This window comes from Puntigrus tetrazona, chromosome 16 (genome assembly GCF_018831695.1).
Source record: "Puntigrus tetrazona isolate hp1 chromosome 16, ASM1883169v1, whole genome shotgun sequence".
NCBI lineage: Eukaryota > Metazoa > Chordata > Actinopteri > Cypriniformes > Cyprinidae > Puntigrus > Puntigrus tetrazona.
The window spans coordinates 16,701,033-16,720,959 of NC_056714.1; the positions used below are offsets into that span (position 1 = coordinate 16,701,033).

A 19,927-nucleotide genomic window follows, 5' to 3' on the forward strand; every position below is an offset into this window, starting at 1 on the left:
TGTTTTTTCTAAACAGAATGATGATGAATCAATAAATCTCTGAAAGATTTTCACAGCTGCCAAGCACGTAGGACAAGGGTCATGTTGATATTGCCATTTTGTATTTTTCTCAAACCAGGAAGTGAGTGAGTTTTTTCCAAAGTACAGAAATAATCTCACTACAGGATGTCAACATTATGTAGCGGTTTATATCTAAGTGGTGCAAAACAAAGTGATAGAGGTAGAACAATGGTTGACAGCATGTAAAGTTACATAAGCAATAAAAAGTAAGTATTACTTCGCTAAAAGGGTAAACATATTGATCAAAATTTCCAAATAGAGAACACACTGTGAAATCAGCCTTACCTGTAATAATTACCAGTGCTCTATCAATGCCAAAAACACAAGTCTACTCTAATGGGTATGTACAGGAAGGCAATAAAAATGCTATTTTTTAAAACGCAATAGTCAATGATAGTACACCTAATAAACTATTGGGAGCAGTGTTTGATTGATGTGTTATCACACTTCTGGTGTTCATGCAAAACACTCACAATATTGTTTAAGCAAAACAAAAGTATAGAGTTTCTCATCTGCCTAGGTCATTTTGCATTTAGTCTGGCCAGTGCAGTTCCTAAATCAAAATTATATCATAAATATTTCACGAACAAAACTGGATAACCATCATGTATTTACTAAAACTGAAAAAAAAACTGTAAGAACAACATTATCTTAGAGGTGTGTTTACTTTCAGTAGAAAAACTCTGCAGCTTTTCTCTCCCCAATGAATTATTTATTTAGCCAGGCGGTTAGATGCCTGATAATAATATTTCCACTGTCCACCCGTGGCTTTCCCACTTTGGTGTCATGAATGCCATTGCATTGACAGTCCTCTTCCGGGTTGAGCGAGTGGGCGGGTCTCTTCAGATGCTCGGTCTCCGTTAGACCGAGTAGCGGCGCTCACTCAGTGCTTTCAGCCGGAGCGCAGCGCTCATCCCGCGGACGGACCGTCCTCGATCCTCGGCTAATTCACCCCATAATTACCAGCGAAAAGGCCGCTCTGCGCCCGCTAAACTAACGGGTTAACGTCCCCCTCGGAGCTAGACAGCGGAATTAGAGAAAAGCGCTTTATTTCAGGCCAGCTCTCCGCTCGATCATGTTTGGGATTAATTTCTGAGGTACTCCGATCCGAAGATCACATTTTTTTCCCCCAGCGCGTGGAGCCTCAGATCTGCCCTGGGACGAAGCGAAAGGACTCGGCGGTCTTTCCTGTCGTCCAGAGCGCTGTCGAAACGAGAGAAGGTAAAAACATTTCATCCCTACAGCTAACGTCTAACCCGCACAATTATCATCGACTCTCGGTTTCTTGGGCTTTTCTGTAGCCGGCTGCTTTTCTGGTGTCGGTGTTAAGCAGAAAGACAGACAAGAGGTTGAACAGGAGCAGTGTTTCGATACGGGAATTGGACTTTTTCCCCCCAAGCGTCCGTAAGAAATCGCACCCGGACACAGTAAAGACCTGTGTAACAAGCCGTTATAACAGATTGAAGTATGATTGTATTACTACTTATTCTGTTCAGACATGAACTTCCAGTGAGCAATACATTAAGCTATCAATTTCTGTTACGTTAATAAAATACAGTTATTCACTGTTCATTAAGTATTATTGAGCGATAGGCTACTTCTTTTGTTTAGTACATGTAATAGTACATGTTGAAATGACTATTTAGGAAGTGCTTGTCAGTGTTGTGGTTCATGTTAACTAATGCACTTAGTTGTTCAGGTATTTATATTCATTCTAGTAGTTATTAGTACTATCTACTCCGTCCTAGTACAGATTACAGTTTGTTTTTTATTGTGAAAATTTAATTATTATTTAAAATGGTTGCTTTATAGGTACAATAAAATCGTACCACTAGTTGGGATATATATATATATATATATATATATATATATATATATATATATATATACACACACACACACACATACATATATACACAAAATCTACATATTTAGTATATATATATATATATATATATATATATATATATATATATATATATATATATGTAGATTTTTGAAAAAATAAATAGCGTAGCTGAATTAAAAATGTAAAAGTTAAAGTGCGATGTTTTGTTCCAGTTTGTTACTGGAAACACTTGTGTAGTTACCCATCATAATAACATTGTACTTGTACTAGAACTAATTAATATGTACTAGCAGTGACTTACTCATTCTATCAATAGAATTTATACGTCGTAAATGGAGTAAGTAGTCGGATCAAATAAATATTAGCAAAATTCAAAAGCAAAAAGACAATGGAAAAGCCAACTGATCACTGTTGGAGTGCTCGAAATGACTTAAGTTGCCGCACGTACTTCGCTGTTCGGATTGAAGTAGCTGCTCTTTTGAGGGCTGCTCCAGTATGTAGGAAGAGTCAGTCAAGTATAGGCTGACTTTAAAAAGGAGTGTTTTTCAGTGAGTTGCTTCTATTCTTCTGCTGTCGATTTCAGCAATGGGAAACTTTGACCCCTGTATACCTTGTTTGTGCGTTTGAGTTATATAATTCTGCTATGCTTATTACTAAACAGCACTTGTCTGGTAAAAGAGCTGTTTTATGGTTCAGTGGCTCCGAGGAGCCCATTGATGACATGACAGGTGAAATTGAGCATGCTTTTGTCGAACGCCCCAAGTTGTCATCATCACGTATTGTGTTGCATGCTGCTGAAGCACTGCTAAATAAGTTGTCAGTCATGCTTACAGCCAACGACGCCCCTCAAACGGCTGGCACGTCGGGCAGCGTCCACTCCTTTAAATTTGATTACATTTGGAGCTCCGTGGTGGGGCCGACTTTATAGATCCAGCGAATGATTGATCATCAAGACAGACTGCGCACTTATGTCTCAGTAATCACTGGAAGGACCATTAGAAGATGAGAGCGCAGAGACGACAGGCGGCAGGCCCCTAGAGTCAAAAATGAAGCTGTACAAGCAGAGGGTGCAGGAACGGAACTGTCATGTTTTTTCACAGAGGAGAGAACGAGCTATACATTATTTATCTGCTGCTGCTTTCGCTGGCCTTCCTCTCGGCTCTAAACAGCACACGGGCTATGTGGATTTTGGACAGACCCCCGACTACACGCGCGCTTTAGTTTGGGGGATTGATAGTCCCAGTGTGTGAGGGGGTAAAGCGTAGCCAGAGGGCATTAAATGGTAGCTGAGCTCGGAGAATACGTTAAACCAAAAAGAGTAGAGGCAAAGCATCGCTTCGAGACTGCAATATATCTCTAGTCTGCGCAGTATTGTTTAGATTTTTTGTGTGGTTTTTTGGTGAATAATTCATAGCATCAGCACAAGATTTGGTGTGTCAGGCAGATTTTTATTTTATGATTTTTATTTTTTATTTATTTTTTCAGTTACTTTGTGTGAGCTAAACTGACAGTAACATTGTGAAACGATATTATAGTCATTTTCAAAAAAGTAGAACAAAGTATCAAAATAAAACGAAAGTGAATTGATATGTAGAAAATAGATGCACGCTAATATAAGTTGTGGTGAAATATGCGGGAAAAGATAAAAAAGAAAATGCAAAAAAGGAAATAAACAATCATGCAAATGAAGAAAAAAACAACTTTCACTAATAGGGTGACTTTTCATGCAGGTGAAAAAATAACTAACGGATAGCATAATAAACAATCTTAATGGAATAAAAAACTTTATGATAATAATGAAGGCATTTTCAAATTTCTAAACAGAAAATTCATACAGTTGTTATAAACTGATAAACATCATATTTTGCTAATTTGCTATAGGCAGTGTTTTGATGCAGTCTTTTTTCATATATACTGACATATTGATAGATTTATTTAATTAGTAGATTTAATCAGTGATTGATGCTGAAAGTTGTCATTACATACCAATTCACACTGTTTAATAAATCCATGTTAAAGATCAAATTGTAAATGGGTTATCCAGTGAAAACGACTCGGTGGCGGTGTGTACCACGCTCAAATCATTTTTCTTGCTTTAACTCCACCTCTCCAAAAAATCACCCACATCTATCCAATCAACAACGACGAACCGAACCAGACTCCCCACCCCACACTTCGCTGTATAATCTGTTACAATCAGATTTGCGTCACAGCTGTGGAAAAAAAAATATCCCCTGCTTCTTCCGTTTCATCACGATCGTAAATCGAATATCCAAAAAGTGATTAATAACATAATGTTCTTGGCAATAGAAAAAGATAAGGTCAGGCAGATGTGGAAGTGGCTCAGTGCTGAGAAATCTTGGGCTGCCGGGTCCTACATTTATAGGAAATGAATCATGTTCCACAGGACCGGGCTGTGCAGCATGCTGTTTCCCCTTTCACCAAAGACTTCAGAAGAGCTGCAGATGTGCATCCTTAATGCGTACGGTACTCGGCATGCGCCCGCGCGCCCTCGAGTGCGCCGGTGAGCAATTGGACTGTCCGGGGAGTGGCTCTGTGTCTTGACATGCTTGCCTTTAGCTTCGTTCTTAAAGTGCGACTTTATTCTGGTGTGCATTCGTCGATGTTTGTGTTGGGGAAGGTGTGTGTGTGTGTGTGTATGTGTTTGGGGGGGGGGGTGTTTAGCGTGTTCCTCCAAGAGGCTTTGGAACAATAGTCCCATTCTGTGACTCTCCCTAGCCGCTGCCCGGGCCTGGCCGAGCGCTTGCCAGAACAGACAGACAGATGGAAGGGATCGTGTTCCTGCCGGCACCTGGCATCACAGAGCACAGGAATGCCATTGTTCCACAGTAACCCAGCGTCTGACTCGCTTTCCTGGACAGGCAATGTCGAAGCGAGGGTGGAATTGAATTATAAGTCGCATGACGCAATGAATAACAGTTAAAGTGGCGTTGACCGTCATTGGCAACGTCTGACATGAGAGCCGGGGGAGAGTGAAAGCTTATGAAGGAAAGCCTAGGACTGTTGTCCAGGGTCATCGGTAATGGATTAGATTAAGATCCTCCGTTAGCACTTGTGAAGCTCTCTGATATTGACATTCGGGTTAATGGGGATCTCCAGAGGGCCCGTTGATGGCGGCTGCTTGACGAGACGGGACCTTTAAGGCCATATTTTAATACATAGGCCTTAAATAGAAATGACCGCAAACAAATAATGTTTCATAACCTTTCCTGCATGGTTCCTTGCAGTCAGAATCCACTGTTTGCTCAAGCTTCATATCTTTCCTCAATCTGTTTGTTCGGTTTAAATTTTGCCCAACCCGATCTCTTCAAGATTGCATATCTGAGTTATTAGAAATAGTGTTACTGATGGCTTAAATGTTTATGCTAAAAATGGTTTGCTCATTTTTATGTCTGGCTAGAGGAGAAAAACATACTTTTCGATACACTGTTACCCCATTTAATACTGTACAGCTGCTTTGACACAATTTGCGTTGTAGAAATGCTTTATAAATTATGTAGAAGCTTGAACATCCATGGAACGTTTCAAATGCTAAAAAGGTTCTTAATAGTGGAAAAAGGTTCTTTAGATTTTTAAAATGATCAAATAAGTTCTTCTATGGCATGACTGCAAAAACACCCTTTGGAGCCATTATTTTTAAAGTATGTGCCATTTCTTTTGAGGAAATCAATCTTTAATAGAAAGGAAACTGTTATTTGAAATAATGAACATGTTTTTGTGTTTGCAGTTTTAGCAAACTGTAATAAAAACCATGCATGTGCACATTTAATAACTTAAACAGTTTCACTTGAAATGATGTGAGGAACTGAAACATCAGGGAACGTAGAAAGAAAGCCGGCCAGACAGAGACTGGGAACTGTCCGGTGAGCGGTGAAGCAGTAGACAGATGAGGTCAGCAGAATATTCCTCCGACACCAAAGTTACTTTTGAAAAAGAAAAGTGAAAATATGTTTTGAGTAGTACTAGTAAGCAGCATGTAATGTATGTAAGGGATGTGTCGAGCATGATGATGTTCAATGTTCTTCTTTGATGTTCTAGAAAAGAAAAAAAGTCAAATGGAACGACAAAAGGGCGCATAAATGAGAACAGAATTTTTACTTCTGGGTGCTCTGTCCCTTGAAGTTCCAGTCATGTGTTTGTCTAACAGAGGCAGCTGGGCTGTAATTAGATTTGCTCCAGACTCTTACTGCTGTGGAGATGCAGATCTCCAGCTCATGGTCCATCGGATAACAAATTCACCATAATGATGATCTCTGAGATTTTTCATTCGATTAGGGGAAATATCTGCAGGAACTGTTGACATGCTTTTTTTGAGCAGATGCTGCACTGTTCAACGCTGATCTGAAATGAAATTAAAGCTCATTAGGACTGATTGGATCTGTGGCCCTTCGGCTGGCGTCGCGCGTTCTTTACTTTACATCGTCTAACAGATAACGTGACATCATCTACAAGCTGCCATTTTGAATCCCCGCATCTTGAAACTGCATTTGGAGCATATTTGGCATCGTTGACATTAACAAGATTATTTCTTCTCATAGTGGGCTGGAGGATGATTAATCACAGGAGATCCCCTTCTCCACGCATTGGGATCCTACTTTGATTTCCTTTCATCTTTGCTCCTCACGTCTCCCTTCCTATCATTCTCTCTCTTTCTCTTTCCCTCCTCCTCTGTTTCGTTCATTCTATCTTTCTCTTAGATTCTTTCTCTCGTCTTAGTCAGTCATGTTTAGCAATGAATCATTTTGCCTTCGAGCACACGAGGACCTAAATGCAATATCATAATTTTCTGATCTGCGTCAGTTGAGAGACAGAGTTCTAAATTGATGTTCTCTGATGATGGCCAAATTATTATAGGCGAAATGCAAGCACTGTGCGTGTAAAACTCATTTGAACCTCCTTCAGTAGCAAAACAAAATATATTTCTGGAAATGGTTCAATGGAGCATCTGGCAGAACGTCGGGATTAGACTGGGGTAATGAGTTAGTTGTCCACTTGTTTCCGTCTCCTAATGAAGTCAGAGACATTAAACTATATTAAGTGGCGCATGGTATAATGGCTCAGGATGTAAAGTGACTGGCTTTAGATCAGATAACAGAGGCACAAAGGAAACCGGCAGATTACATCGTGATAAAGAGACATGCGCTGAACAGAACTATAGAAACTGGGATGTTGGTCGAGTTACAGACGCGTGTACCTGAGGGGAACAGAGACTGGATTGGAGGTTGTGTTACACCGTTGAAGAGAGAGCTGTGTTGTGTGAATGCGAGTGGAGGTACAGAGGGGATGTGACATTGAGACGGGGACGATTCTAGGATTTCAGTCTTACAGGGGTTCGGCTTCTCGCTTGAGCTGATGTGAAAAAGTCTGAGAGGTTGAGATTGTCATTCTTACTGTAGGGTTGCAAGGGGGTGGAAAGTCCACGGTAAAAACTTTGCAAAAATCCCTGGAATATTTCTGCAAAGTTGACAACGCTTCTGTAATATTTCTGAAAGTTACTGGAAATGTTCCACTTTTTTTTCAATATTTATAAAAAGTTTAATCTAAAAATGCTGTAAAATCTATATCTATATCTATATATTCAATATGTTGAATATACATTATGGTTGTTCAGATGTCACTTATATATTGAATATAATATTTGTTGCAAAAATACAGTAAAAACGATAATATTGTTAAATATTCTTGCTACTGGTTTCCATTGTATGTTTTAAAAAGTACAAAATGATCCTTCAGACATCATTGTGATTTGGTGCTCAGGGAATTTTTCTTATTAGTAATGATTTTGAAAATAGTCGCAATTTTGTTGAAACTATGATACATGTTTTCATTGTCACTTTTGATTGATATAATAACAAATATATACATTTCTTAAAGAAAAAGCACGATTACCCCAAAAATAAATACAACTGGATGAATGTGGGGCATTTTACTTTGTTTACAGAGCTCTTATATAACTGTATTTGACCTATTACCTGGCCCACAACTGAGGGAGGACAGTTTTCGTTAATAACTTCAAAGTTTCAGAGTTTTTTTGAGCACGTTGCAGTAATCCGACCCCATTCTGTGCCTTATGACATCACTGAAGTGTCTTCTGGAGTGCAGATTTGGAGGAAAAAAACTGTGTGTGCATGTGCTGGATGCCCTGCTGTTAGCATGTGCGTTTGACAGCGCTTGTGGCCTTCTCCGAGTACAGATAGTGTTTTATGGAAATAGGTCATCCTTAGCCAACAGGGATCAGAGACAGACTTGTCTAAAGGAACAGTGCTGAGTTGAACCTGTTAACATCGATGCAAAACAGTACCGCTAATGGACAAGCCAGCTCAAGTTTGTTACACTCCAGTATTTGGGAAAAGTCTTTCAGGTCTAATTGAATCTCTCCCTTTAGCGGCGCAGAGGTCTTGTCCTGATTAGCCCTAGCTTTTATGCTAGCGAACCGTTTCTCTTTTTGCAGTAGGTTGGAGGTTACAACGGGGTTATCATTGTTGGATAAAACTAAACCCATAAAAACATTTCCGTTAATTCAGATAAAATAAACATTAACTGAAATAATGGAAGCATTAAAAAAAAAAACCTAGGTAATTTTCATTTTTATTTAGTGTAGCAGGATTTATACTGAAAACAACAAAAAATGAAATAGAAATTAATACAGTTATGGAGACTTTAAAAAGAACTAATACAATTACAAACACAAAACAAAAAAATTAAAACTAATTGAAGATATTTAATAATAAAAACTCTAAAAGTATCTTGGTGATACTACACACTGTATCACAATGCTCTTTATTTTCTGTTTATCTTTACTTTATTGCATGACAACATAAAAAATGATCTTATCTAAAACAGGAAACAGTCAGTGTTAATTGCTTAACCAAGTGATGAGCAGTTCGTTTTTCTATACCATAAACAAAAAGGTGTGATGAAACGCAGCCAATCTGAACGATTTTCTCTGTTTTATTTTACATTTGCACACATGCATAATTCATGCATTAAGATAATATTCATAATTTTATCGTACTGTATCTCCCCGTGTAACTCATGTAAATTACACCTATTGTCATCCGCTCTAACTCTGTTTACTCGCAGGCTGCTACCGTAGTCAGATTATCTGCTAAATGTTGTTTAGGTTTGCTTTAGGGGATAGGACAGCTCGCTTGCTCAGGCTCAGCCGCTGTTGTCCTGACCGTCTCCACAGACCACATTCTGCAATGCTAAGTCCTCATTTTCGGGCGTATTGAGCTTGTATCGCTTCTCAGTCGATCGGAAACCAAGCTTAGCGGTGTTCATGTTTATGTAGCCTGGTCTCCAGAGTTTACGAAACGGCCTGTTTGCACCTAATTTACAGCTACATGGACCGATGCTTAGCAGAGCAATGCGGTGGCTTGGAAAGAGGGATGTCGGTACGCGAAGATCCCTGAAGACTCGAGATTGAAAAATAATGATGCAATATGAACATTTTGTTGGGCATGTTCTGCTTAGGGCTGCCCAGTTAATTGTAAAAATGGAATTAATAGCGAAGTGTCCGTTACAGCATTCTGCCATTACGAAAGAGGCTTTTCATTCATACATTTTTTAAAACAATTATTTCAAAGAATGAATACACGACACAGTCATTTTAATATATTATTGGTAACCTCTGTGTTTAATAGCAAAGCGTAGGTTGGTAATCTTTAGTGTTTTTTAGATGTTGCTCCCCTTGCTTACGTGGACGTTGTAGCAGACAGTGAGTATTTACTAGAACTCTAACGTTGTAAACAACTCAATGTAAATAAGCGACTCATTCTGTGGACAGTGTCCAGAAATCACGGGCAGTCGATGGGCTTATGCTGAACTGCAGGGTTTAAACAGTCATGTGAACAAACGTGAACTCGCAGCGACACGGTCATTCGAGTGTTCTAGGGTAGTTGTGTTTTGCTCACTTCCCATTTACAATTTGTTAGAAATTTGAATAACAGTTTGATTTTCATGAAGCTAAGTGAGCCAGCGTGATCCACTAGACAGCTGATCTTCCTGATCTTGATTTGCTGATGCGTGAAAAAGCAAAAAAAGTAATTATTTTAAACCGTTTTTGAATGAATAGTTTGAATGCATTAATAAAGCTCTTGCCACATGCAAAATAAGTATTTGAATGATTTACCTGACAGATAATTATAGGGCCCTATGAAATCAACCAATTTTATTTTTTCCCAAATTCCATTTCCCCCACAAATTCCATTTTTCCCATTTAAATTTGTGCAGATTCCTTTTTTTTGCTGTTTTAATTTTCTGTTTTAATGGTTATATGTAAAACAAATATGAATCCAACATCACGTTTAATTCATTTAAATCATTAAACAATTTATAAAAAAGGATAACAAAAATGTAATTTTAAGGCTTTTCTCAATTCAGTGTTAATTTTACCAAGCGTATTTTAGTAATTATGTGTATTTAATTTTAATGGTTTCATAAAATGTTAATAACCAAGAGCTTCTCAAAATGATGGTATAAAAAAATCCATTAGTTATGTCATTTATTTATTATCAGAAATACTGTGTATTCACATTTTTCCGGTAAAAGAAATAATGCTACAATAGCAGTTAATATTTAACAAATATTTAAGTGAAAGAAGTAATTAGTAGTAACTTAATTACATTTAAGTAATTTCTGTCACAGTTTCTTCAAGTTAAACCAAACTTTTATTTTGACAGGTTGCTGTGCATTTTTATATTATATGATTCTAAAAAAAATATATATATGTGTGTGTGTGTGTGTGTGTGTGTGTGTGTGTGTGTGTGTGTATATATATATATATATATATATATATATATATATATATATATATATATATATATATATATATATATATACACACACAGCATTTCTGTTGTTTATTGTTTTGTTTTGGTGATCACATTAGCTTACTTGGTCATAAACAAATTCTGGTTTTCAACTTCTCAGTGGTGGATAAACCTAATCAGTGATAGAAGTTAATGTAAATGTTAATAACTTAAAATGTCAAAATAAATAATCAACACTTCCGATTTGTCATAATTGGAGTCTTAAAGCATTGTCTCGTGAATTCACCCACACTGTCTCTCCCTTGCTGTTTTTGCTTAGAGCACGAGTGAAGACAGCTTGTGCCTTTCTTGAGAGAAGATGCATTTTCTCGTTTCGCAGCACATTTAGTTGCATGTGTGTGCGAGCGTGCGTGTGTGTGCGTGTGTGTGTGTGTGTGTGTGTCTCGCTGCTTTGGGGCTGGCAGACGTGACTTGTCCATAGCGCTTGCATCTGTGGCTGTGCCACCCTGAAGTGTTTACTCACACTGTGCTCTTGATTGATTTTTCTCTCTCTCTGTCCTCATGCAGTTGTCCTCTGTGTCTCAAAAAGAGAGAGAAGGCCTGTGTAGTGTGATATCATCAGGGTTTTGCAGGGCGCTTTCTCCAAATGGCTTCAAATAAATCGTTTTTATGTTCCCTAATTTTCTGCTGCCAAGCTTTGTCTAACGACGGCACTGTAATGCAGTTCAGTTCAATCAAGCACATTAAAACTCTCACAGACATTAAACTGTTATCTTTGCTTTGTGTCTTTTGTTACATTAGTGCACTAGTCTGTTTGAGCAGACTGTCCAGCTAGCAGAGCGCGGGGTAAAATGCGTCACCTCCTAAATCTATGACCTTTTAGACACATGATCATATAGTTGAAGGGATCCATCTTATATAATTTTAGATAGAATATTTATGTTTTTGTTTTCTATTGTAACATTTAACTCTTGCATGGCTGGTTTATGTAAAAAATATTTTTAAATACTGTATTTAAAAAATAAATAAATTATTAGTTTATAATTGTAAAATATAGCAAAGCTATTTGACTAAATATTAGCCTTGAGTAATTAAATATATTAAATATTAAATATAAACAAGTATTTTTGGGCACTAGGTATTTTCCCCAAAATATTAGCAGCTTATCTTGTAAGGACAGAGGATAGAATTATTAAAAAATCGTATAGTATTTTTTGAAAATTGTTGAAAAAATATGTTTTATAAAAATAAATTGTAACCTTGCATTTAAAATATTTTGATTATTAAAACATTTCTTGCTGGTTTATGGAAATGTAATTGAGATTGGTAAATAATTTATATTTTTACATGCAATTTAATTCCCTTAAAAATTCTGCACAGATTTTGTCTGCGAACCATTTTTTGTTATTTCAGTTGGAAGCAGACACTCCTAAAATATATTTAGGCATATTAGTTTTATATCTCATTTCTCCTTGCCCAGAGGATAATGTTTAAAAAAGTGGCACAGCTTACCCACTCCCCAGCTCAGTCTATTAGCACCGCTTCTCGTCTCGTCTCGTCTCCTCTCCAGTTGTTGTAGCGCTTCAGACTGTGCTGTATGTTTGCACTGTGCTCTCAGAGTAAACTTCACGCTCCATCCCTCCGTCCAGACCTCAGTCAGCCACAGATGAAGAGCTCTCCACAGACCTGCGATAAGGGGACGGGCAGAGCTGTGTGGGTGCGCTTCTGTTTGTGTGCATCTCTCACTTCAGCTTTTTGTGGCTGCAGTGGAGCGGATTTCCATTTGAAATCTCAAGCAGGCGGTTCCAAGAGCTGAACGTGAATAGTGAATAAAAACTTTTTTTATTTTAAATATATGTAATCCTTTCTTGTGTTTCTAGAATGTAAACGCATTTTGAGTCATTCCGTTGGCATTTTTTACTTGCCGTCTTGAAATAAAAATGGCTTACTTACTTTTTTTCAAGGAAAATGCGTTTTTTTTGTGCATGATTAATCAGCGCATGTTATTCCATAAAATATTTGTCTACAAAATTTTTCATCAAAATGTAATAACATGCTCCACTTCTGAAATGACTTTGGCGGATGTCCCAAATACCTCTTACTTTCCAATAACAATACACTGAGAAATTGTTTTTCGGATGCTGATAAGCCAATATTAAAAATCTATTGACACATTCACACAGCAGCAGAATATAATTGTCAGTGCTGTATTTAAGTCCTTGATATTGTTTCGTTCACAAACAGTTCAGTTATTTATGAGCATCGTGTAACCAAAATCACAGCAGTACATTTTCAGGACTCACAATCGCTTTCTCGAAAAATGGAGCTGGACTGGGCGACTAGGCACGTCGCGAATTGCTAGAAAGCCACTCTGCTTCACAAAGTGTGTTTAGATGTCATATGTTGCAGGTTATAATGTGTGGTTTTGGTTATTTTCTGAAGATGCAGATATGATCTGTGCGTCACCTGTTACTGGATTTCGTCATCGTCTGCTTTGTGTTGTATGCGTGATTCAGCTTCATCTTGTCGCAAAAAGACTTTTCAGTTTTACGGATGTCTTCATCTTTGATGTTCCTTTGGTCGCTATTGTTTCTGGCAAGGTGTTCAAGCTTGGTTCTGGTTTCGCACAGACGGAGGCAAAGAGCTATGAACTATTGTGGAAACAATATTTTTTCAGTTCAGAAAAAACTGACAGTGAAATCAAATCCATTTTTTTTGTTAAATATTTTCTTTTAGGAAATGTCAAATTATGAACATAAATCAGGCTGCTCATGTTGACCTCAAACCTATTGTTTTATCTTCATATTTTCATGCGGTTTTTGCTCGGTATTGCTTTTAACAGGGTATTTATCAGCCCCCTTCAGTCTCTCTGCAGCAGGTATAAAGTCATAACGCTTGAGGGCTGATAGAGGAGCAATCTTTGAGCAGACACTGCTATTGCTTTTTGCCGCTTTGACTCATTCCCAATGATGGATGCTCAAATCCCGAGCCCACTTCTGTAACATTGAGTCACATGGTGTCAGGGTTTAGCGAAACACTTTGAAGTGCATGCTAGCATAGAGTCAGGGATAGGTCTGACCTTTGGATCTGTGCAGAGGTAATTTCCCTCCTACTTTGTCTCCATAGCAACTCACCTCCTGATGAGGTCATCTCATGCCCTTATGCACATGCTCGTTCATGTCTCTCCCCTGAGCCTCATCTTACAGTGAGTTGTGAGAATTATTCCAAATGTCAGGCGAGATTTGTTTTGGAGTGCTTGCTTTCTTGTTAACATTTTGTGCATGTCTCAGTGCAGAAACATAAACTGGCCGTAAAGGCCTGAGAGTCTCTGCCGTTGCACAGACGGTGAGTCAGCCTCTTCTCCAAGTACACTCATTTGATTTGGGAGGTGTTTGACTCCTTGGTCATATGCTCAATGGTTTGAGGCATCCAACTTCTGGTTTTAAGCTCTTTCTGAGTGGCGTATTTGAGATTTCCCATCTCCCTGAGTGGAACAGTTAAAGACAAATCCAGTCGTCACTGGCAACAAATGGAATAGCCATTCGTCCAAATGGGGCTTCAGTGTTCCCTGCGCGCAAAAACAAACACAGTGCAAGTAGTGATTTATGAAAAATTGCATGTTATGAACAGGATCTTTTTAATAATTCGATGATTCACGAAACAGCCTCGTACTAGCTTGAGGTTTAAATCGGATGAATTGTTCATTCGTCATTCTCAGCATGCGACCTGTACCCGGATGTTGTCCATATTCACTCTGAAAAGAAAATACGCTACTAATTGCAATGTTTTTTGATCAGTCTGTCGTGGTCCAGAGGTAGTCGAGGATGCATTGTGATCTCGATGTAATGGAAATGATATCCAGCTATTGTGTCTGAATTTGCAGGTCGACGTCATGTAAAATATCCAATATACTGTTCCATGTGTTTTCTTTCTTAGCTGTTTGCTTTCACTTAGGACCTACATTTTTCTAAATAATATGAGGACACTTGCGAAGACAGCATTTTGCCACATAATTTCACATGAGCATGTAACTGAGACAGAATGATAGTGCAAAATCTACCAAATAAAGGTTAGGCTATGTCTGCTGGTATTATCCCCCAACCCTACTCTCAACCATACTTGGTCAACCTGTGAGAACAAACTCTACTGGTTCTTGTTCTTGTGTGAGAAGTAAAAGCAAGTCTGTGAACTGGAAGTACGTGTGTTGTTGATCAGTGTTTATATGTGAATAAAAGCCAAAAGCACTAGTCACTATCTGTTTTGTATAAATCAAATTAGATGAAACAGCTCAATTAATACAGAATTTGTTTAAATTTTTTACATTTTGATCACTTTTTCGAATTTTCTGAAGCAACGATTTTGGAGGAAATTAACTTTGAATAGAGTAACACTTTATATTAAGGTGTCCTTGTTACATGTTACATGCATTTACTATTATAATAAAATATGCATAATTGCATGCAAGTAACCCTAAGCTAAACCCTAAGCAAATCAAATAGTAGATACATGTAATTAATAATATAACTTAAATGTATAATTACACTTTAACAGGGACACTTTCATGTTTCACTAAAAATATCTTAATCTGTGGTTTGAAGATGAAAGAAAATCTTATGGGTTTTGGAACAACATGAGGATGGGTAATTTGATGATAGAATAGTTATTTTTTTGGGCTAACTATCAACTTAAAATTAAGAAGCTGTGAATGCAGGAGCTCACGAAACTGAAGCACTTCTGAACAACCATTTTAACTTAGCCAATTTGTTGAAAAAAAAGTAATTTGGCTTCTAAATGTTTCACTGTAGGAGCTAAACGGCTCCCTAGTAATTTTCTCTTCGTCTGGAGCACTGGTATGGGGTTTTTGCTCAGAATTAAGTAATTACGTGTATTAATAATAAACAAGTCTCAGCGAGCATTAATTATGAAAGCTCAACGGCAAGCTTTGAAAATGGATTGTATTGTGTGGGAAACCTTCGGTTTAAAGAGCAATGAACATATGTGCTAATAAAGAATCGTTAAGAGGCCAGTACGCTCAACTACTAGAAGGAATCTGCAATTCATTTGTGGACGGGCATGGCATTGAACGTACGCAGAAGTTTGAGGAGCCTACTCGTATCCCAGTATCAGTTGAGATAAACTTGCAGTGATGTTCGGCTCAAAGAGGATTAGTAAAAGACACAGACACCTAAAAGAGAGATATCGAACGTGTATGTGTGTGCTCTACAAGCTGGGCCGATTGGTGGCTTGATTGGTCGCAGCCCTGTCACAAAAGCCACGGGAGATCCAGCAAGGATTTACGGGAGTCCAGCGGATCAACCCGCAACATCTCTGCACAATTCCCTCTCTCATCCCGCGCTCATCTCTCCATCTCTCTCTTCATCCTCCCTCCATCGGTCCTCTCATCCTGTGCACAGGCCCAGAGGATTAGGCTGGATTTAAGAACACACTGTATGAGGAGATCACTCCTCACCGGCCCGGTGCGCTGCAGATGGCGAGAGACTGCCACATCTCGTCTCTACAGGCGCTGCTCAGTTCATTTCTGTTCTGTCAGAGCGGTTCTTCTGGCTTGCACCCATTAGTTGTACTGTTTAAGCTCTAAAGCTAATGGTATTAGCGTGGATCTGCCCGGCAGTCAGTTAGTCATTTATTTATCACCATATCTGGCAAGGTTTGTCTCATACCGACTGATATCAGAATTTTTTTTTCATTAAATCATTAAATAAAAGCGAGTTTGAGATTTTATACATTAGCGAGTGGCCTGTAAGGTATTATATTAAAGAAATATATCATTTTCTGTTGTGCAACATAAATATTAAGGGATACGTGACACAAGTTACATATAAATTGGCTAACCTCTTTTTATTTATTTATGTTTATTTGATATAATGCATGCTCATATTCACTTTGAATAACGCAATAACCACTAAACGTAATCTCATTTAGGTGTTAAATTGAAAAACGTTTTAAAAAGGTTTTTTGCATTTGAATTCAATTATTTAATGCTGGCTGTTCTCGCTATTTTTCACATTTTTAAAAAGCAACAGTAGAAAAAAAACGGAGGAAGACATTGGACGGTTGTTTACTACTGCTCACGATGACATCACATCCTGTGCACCAGCTGTGTTTCCTGGACAGATAGTAGTAGTATCCATTTATCGAGAGTAAGAAAGACACAAGCCATTACGCGTGTCCATTCTGTGCATGTGACTAACAAGATTTGGCGAGTGGAGAAAGATGAAACCAAAAAGTCGTTCACAGTGACATTTCATCATTTTGTCGACAACTCATCATGGAAAGGAGGATGTTTTTACGTGTGCGTGCATGACAATAGACCGTATGGGGATTTCCATATCAGACAGGAAGCGCTGGGACAGTAAGGAAGCTCTCCAAAAAAGCTCATCAAATGCACAGTTGGGAGATCTCACCTCAGCAGTCAGCAGACGTAATCACAGCTTAGTGAGATAACTGCAGTGTCAGAAACGCTACGGCATTCTGTGTGTGCGTGTTCAAAGCCTGTCTTTTCTCTCAATGACTTTATCTTCAGCCTCTTGATAGCCAGTATCAGCTCCTCGCAGCTGTATACACACAGTGTAAGCATTGTGTTCGAGAGAGACGTTGAGCAGAAGAATGGTCTTGTTTGTGTGCGTCTGTGCTCCAGTGAGTTTACATATTACCGGTATGAATCATGTCTAATTTATCTTCGAGCGCGCCACTGCGTGAGCTCATTTTATTGCTGCGGCCACACCGTGCATTATTATGGAGACTGGAAATATTTCCATGCGTTTGCGTGCACGTGCGTTAAGCCGGTAGAATTCGCTCTCTGCCTTGGGCTCGAGTGGCCTGATCTCGGACGCGCAGAGACTCCGCAGACTTAATCTGCCAGAGGCCGAGAAGTAGGTCAGCCACCGGACACTGTGCGCACGTCAATTACCGCACAATAAATAGAATATTGATGAAGCTTTAAATCATAATTGAGAGGCCTTTATAACGAGTGAGCTGGAATGATTGCTAACCGGCTGATTCAATCTGAAGCCAATAGCTTAATTAGTTTAATTCATACGGCCTGACTGTTCCACTTTCCCGATTAAGGTCATCTGATTTGTGCGGCTCAACTTGGAGATCGTGTGTAGCCGCTGGGTTTTAGCATGTTTTTGTGAATCACAGGCGTTAGAAGAAATAATTGAGCGATAATTGTCTTGGCCTCGTGTCGTATCAATTCTGGTCTGGATGATGTTTTTTTGCAGAATGTGTTTTCCATACATGACTTAAGAGCGTCTAGAGTCAAGAAAAGTTATGTTTTTCAGAAACGATTCCAAGAAGAGATTCCATTTAATGACCCTAAAATGATAGTAGTATAATCGTCAAGTAATTGTGTATTTTCCTTAAACCAGTGCAGGTTGCACATCTTAATCATTATTTTTCATCTCTTAAATATTATGATTTTTTAAATATATAAATAAAATATAATATTTTAAAACTTAATAAATATATTGAGTTTTCCAAGGTAAAAATCATTGCATATATCAAACATTGGTAAATTATGTCATTTACATTTTTGAAGAGTCACACCGCATGACATTTTTAGGTCAAATTATCTGATTTTTTTTTTTAATCTGATGTATATAAGTTATACTTGTTGCAGTGCTCACTGTATGATATAAATGCCAGATATGTTTTTTATCTTGCTTGGACCACATGACTTGTTGGTCGCGTCCCATCACTTGATGATTTGATGGATGCTTTTTTCATTCAAACTACTTCACTTTCTTTTCAGGAATTTTCTATATTTTTTCTTTATTATAATATCAGTATTGGTGTATTGCTATGACATTTTTTAAAACTTCCTTCTTGCTTAAAAAAATATCACATTTTCAATTACGAAATGAGAAACAAACAGTTGTATGCGCATTACTGTATTCGGTATGTATTTACTGCATGTGTTAATTGCATTTTTTAATGTATTTTTGAATAAATCAGTAGACTTTAAACAAAACATTACAACACATTTTGACAAGAAAAAGTCATTGACCCATCTCTACTTGTGTTTAACAGAGAAACGTTCAGGTTTGAAATGGCATGATGAGAATACTAATGCGCTTTTCCTTTAAAGCAATTAGTCATTTCATGATCTCAGCGTTTAATTCTCTCACTAGAACTTACATGTTCTCTTTTTTGGGTTTTCCAAACTGATGTTGGCATGTGGAGTGAGAGGCTGAGACAAAGCGGAGGAATTTGTGTTAATTCTGATCATTCAGTCTCTCTCTCTCTCTGTCTGAGCTCTGATTTGCATGATTGGTTGGTCTTCTCGGCTCAGCGGCTTTGCTGCATTCCTCAGTCTGACCCCCTGAGAGCCAGGCTGAGGAAAAAATAGGGGTGGAATTTCTCTGTCGTGTCCCTCTTTTCTGCCTAGTTATCTTTGTTTCCTGTTTTCTTTCTACAAAAAAAAATGTAGACATTATGGTAATCCATGAGAAAAAGAAGTTCAATTCAGGTGGTCTAAATTCCCGTGTCACTCTAGCTCTGTTTCTGGTAGTTGCTCCCATAGTACAGTAGGGCGGTTTTACTCTGCATGTTTTGTTTATGAGTGAACGGGCTTCTCGTAGTAGACGAGGCCGTTCACGTGTGTTTTATGAGAGAGCGAAATAAATGTAGATCTAAACAAAAAGCTTTTGAGACACGAGTATGCTCAGTAAGCAGCAGAAGTGTATTGTGGATATTAATCTAACTGGCTCTGACCCCTAGTTTTTAAATATGTTGTATTATGGATGTATACAAGTCTGATTTGGCAGAGTGACTCAGCAGACTGAGCCCAAAGCGAATGTTGTCGGTAATTTGAGCCACGGGGTCGTGTGGTGAAACGGCAGTGGAATTGAGACATGCCCCTCATTCCTGTAATTCTCATTAAGACTAGATTGAGGCCAAGAGGAAGTCTGTTAAGCGTGTGCTGGGGACGGAGGGGGGTCTATTGAAGTGTTACAGGTGCACGGCATAAGCTCGGGTGCTAATTATAACTGGTGGTGACGTTGGCAGTGAGTTGCTATGAATACAGCAGGGTGTGCCTGTCTTTCTTATTCCTCACCAAAGGGATCCGGTGTGTGAATTACAGATGGAGAAACTCTGTAGAGGAAACGAGCTGTTTGGATTGTAACGAAAGGCCAGAACTGCATGAAATGGCTTTCATTAGCATGCATTATTGAGTAGGTTTGAATTAAATAGCAGTTTA

General features: G+C 38.4%; 1 protein-coding gene across 2 annotated transcripts in view; it reads left to right on the forward strand.

Annotated features, from left to right (window-relative positions):
- The first annotated feature begins 927 nt into the window (after positions 1-927).
- Positions 928-19,927, forward strand: part of galnt1 (UDP-N-acetyl-alpha-D-galactosamine:polypeptide N-acetylgalactosaminyltransferase 1) — a 79,468-nt gene continuing 60,468 nt past the window's right edge. For both annotated transcript variants that reach the window (XM_043261124.1, XM_043261123.1), the window contains exon 1: positions 928-1,281. The gene's annotated coding sequence lies outside the window, so the exon portion shown is untranslated. The remainder of the gene's footprint in view (positions 1,282-19,927) is intronic.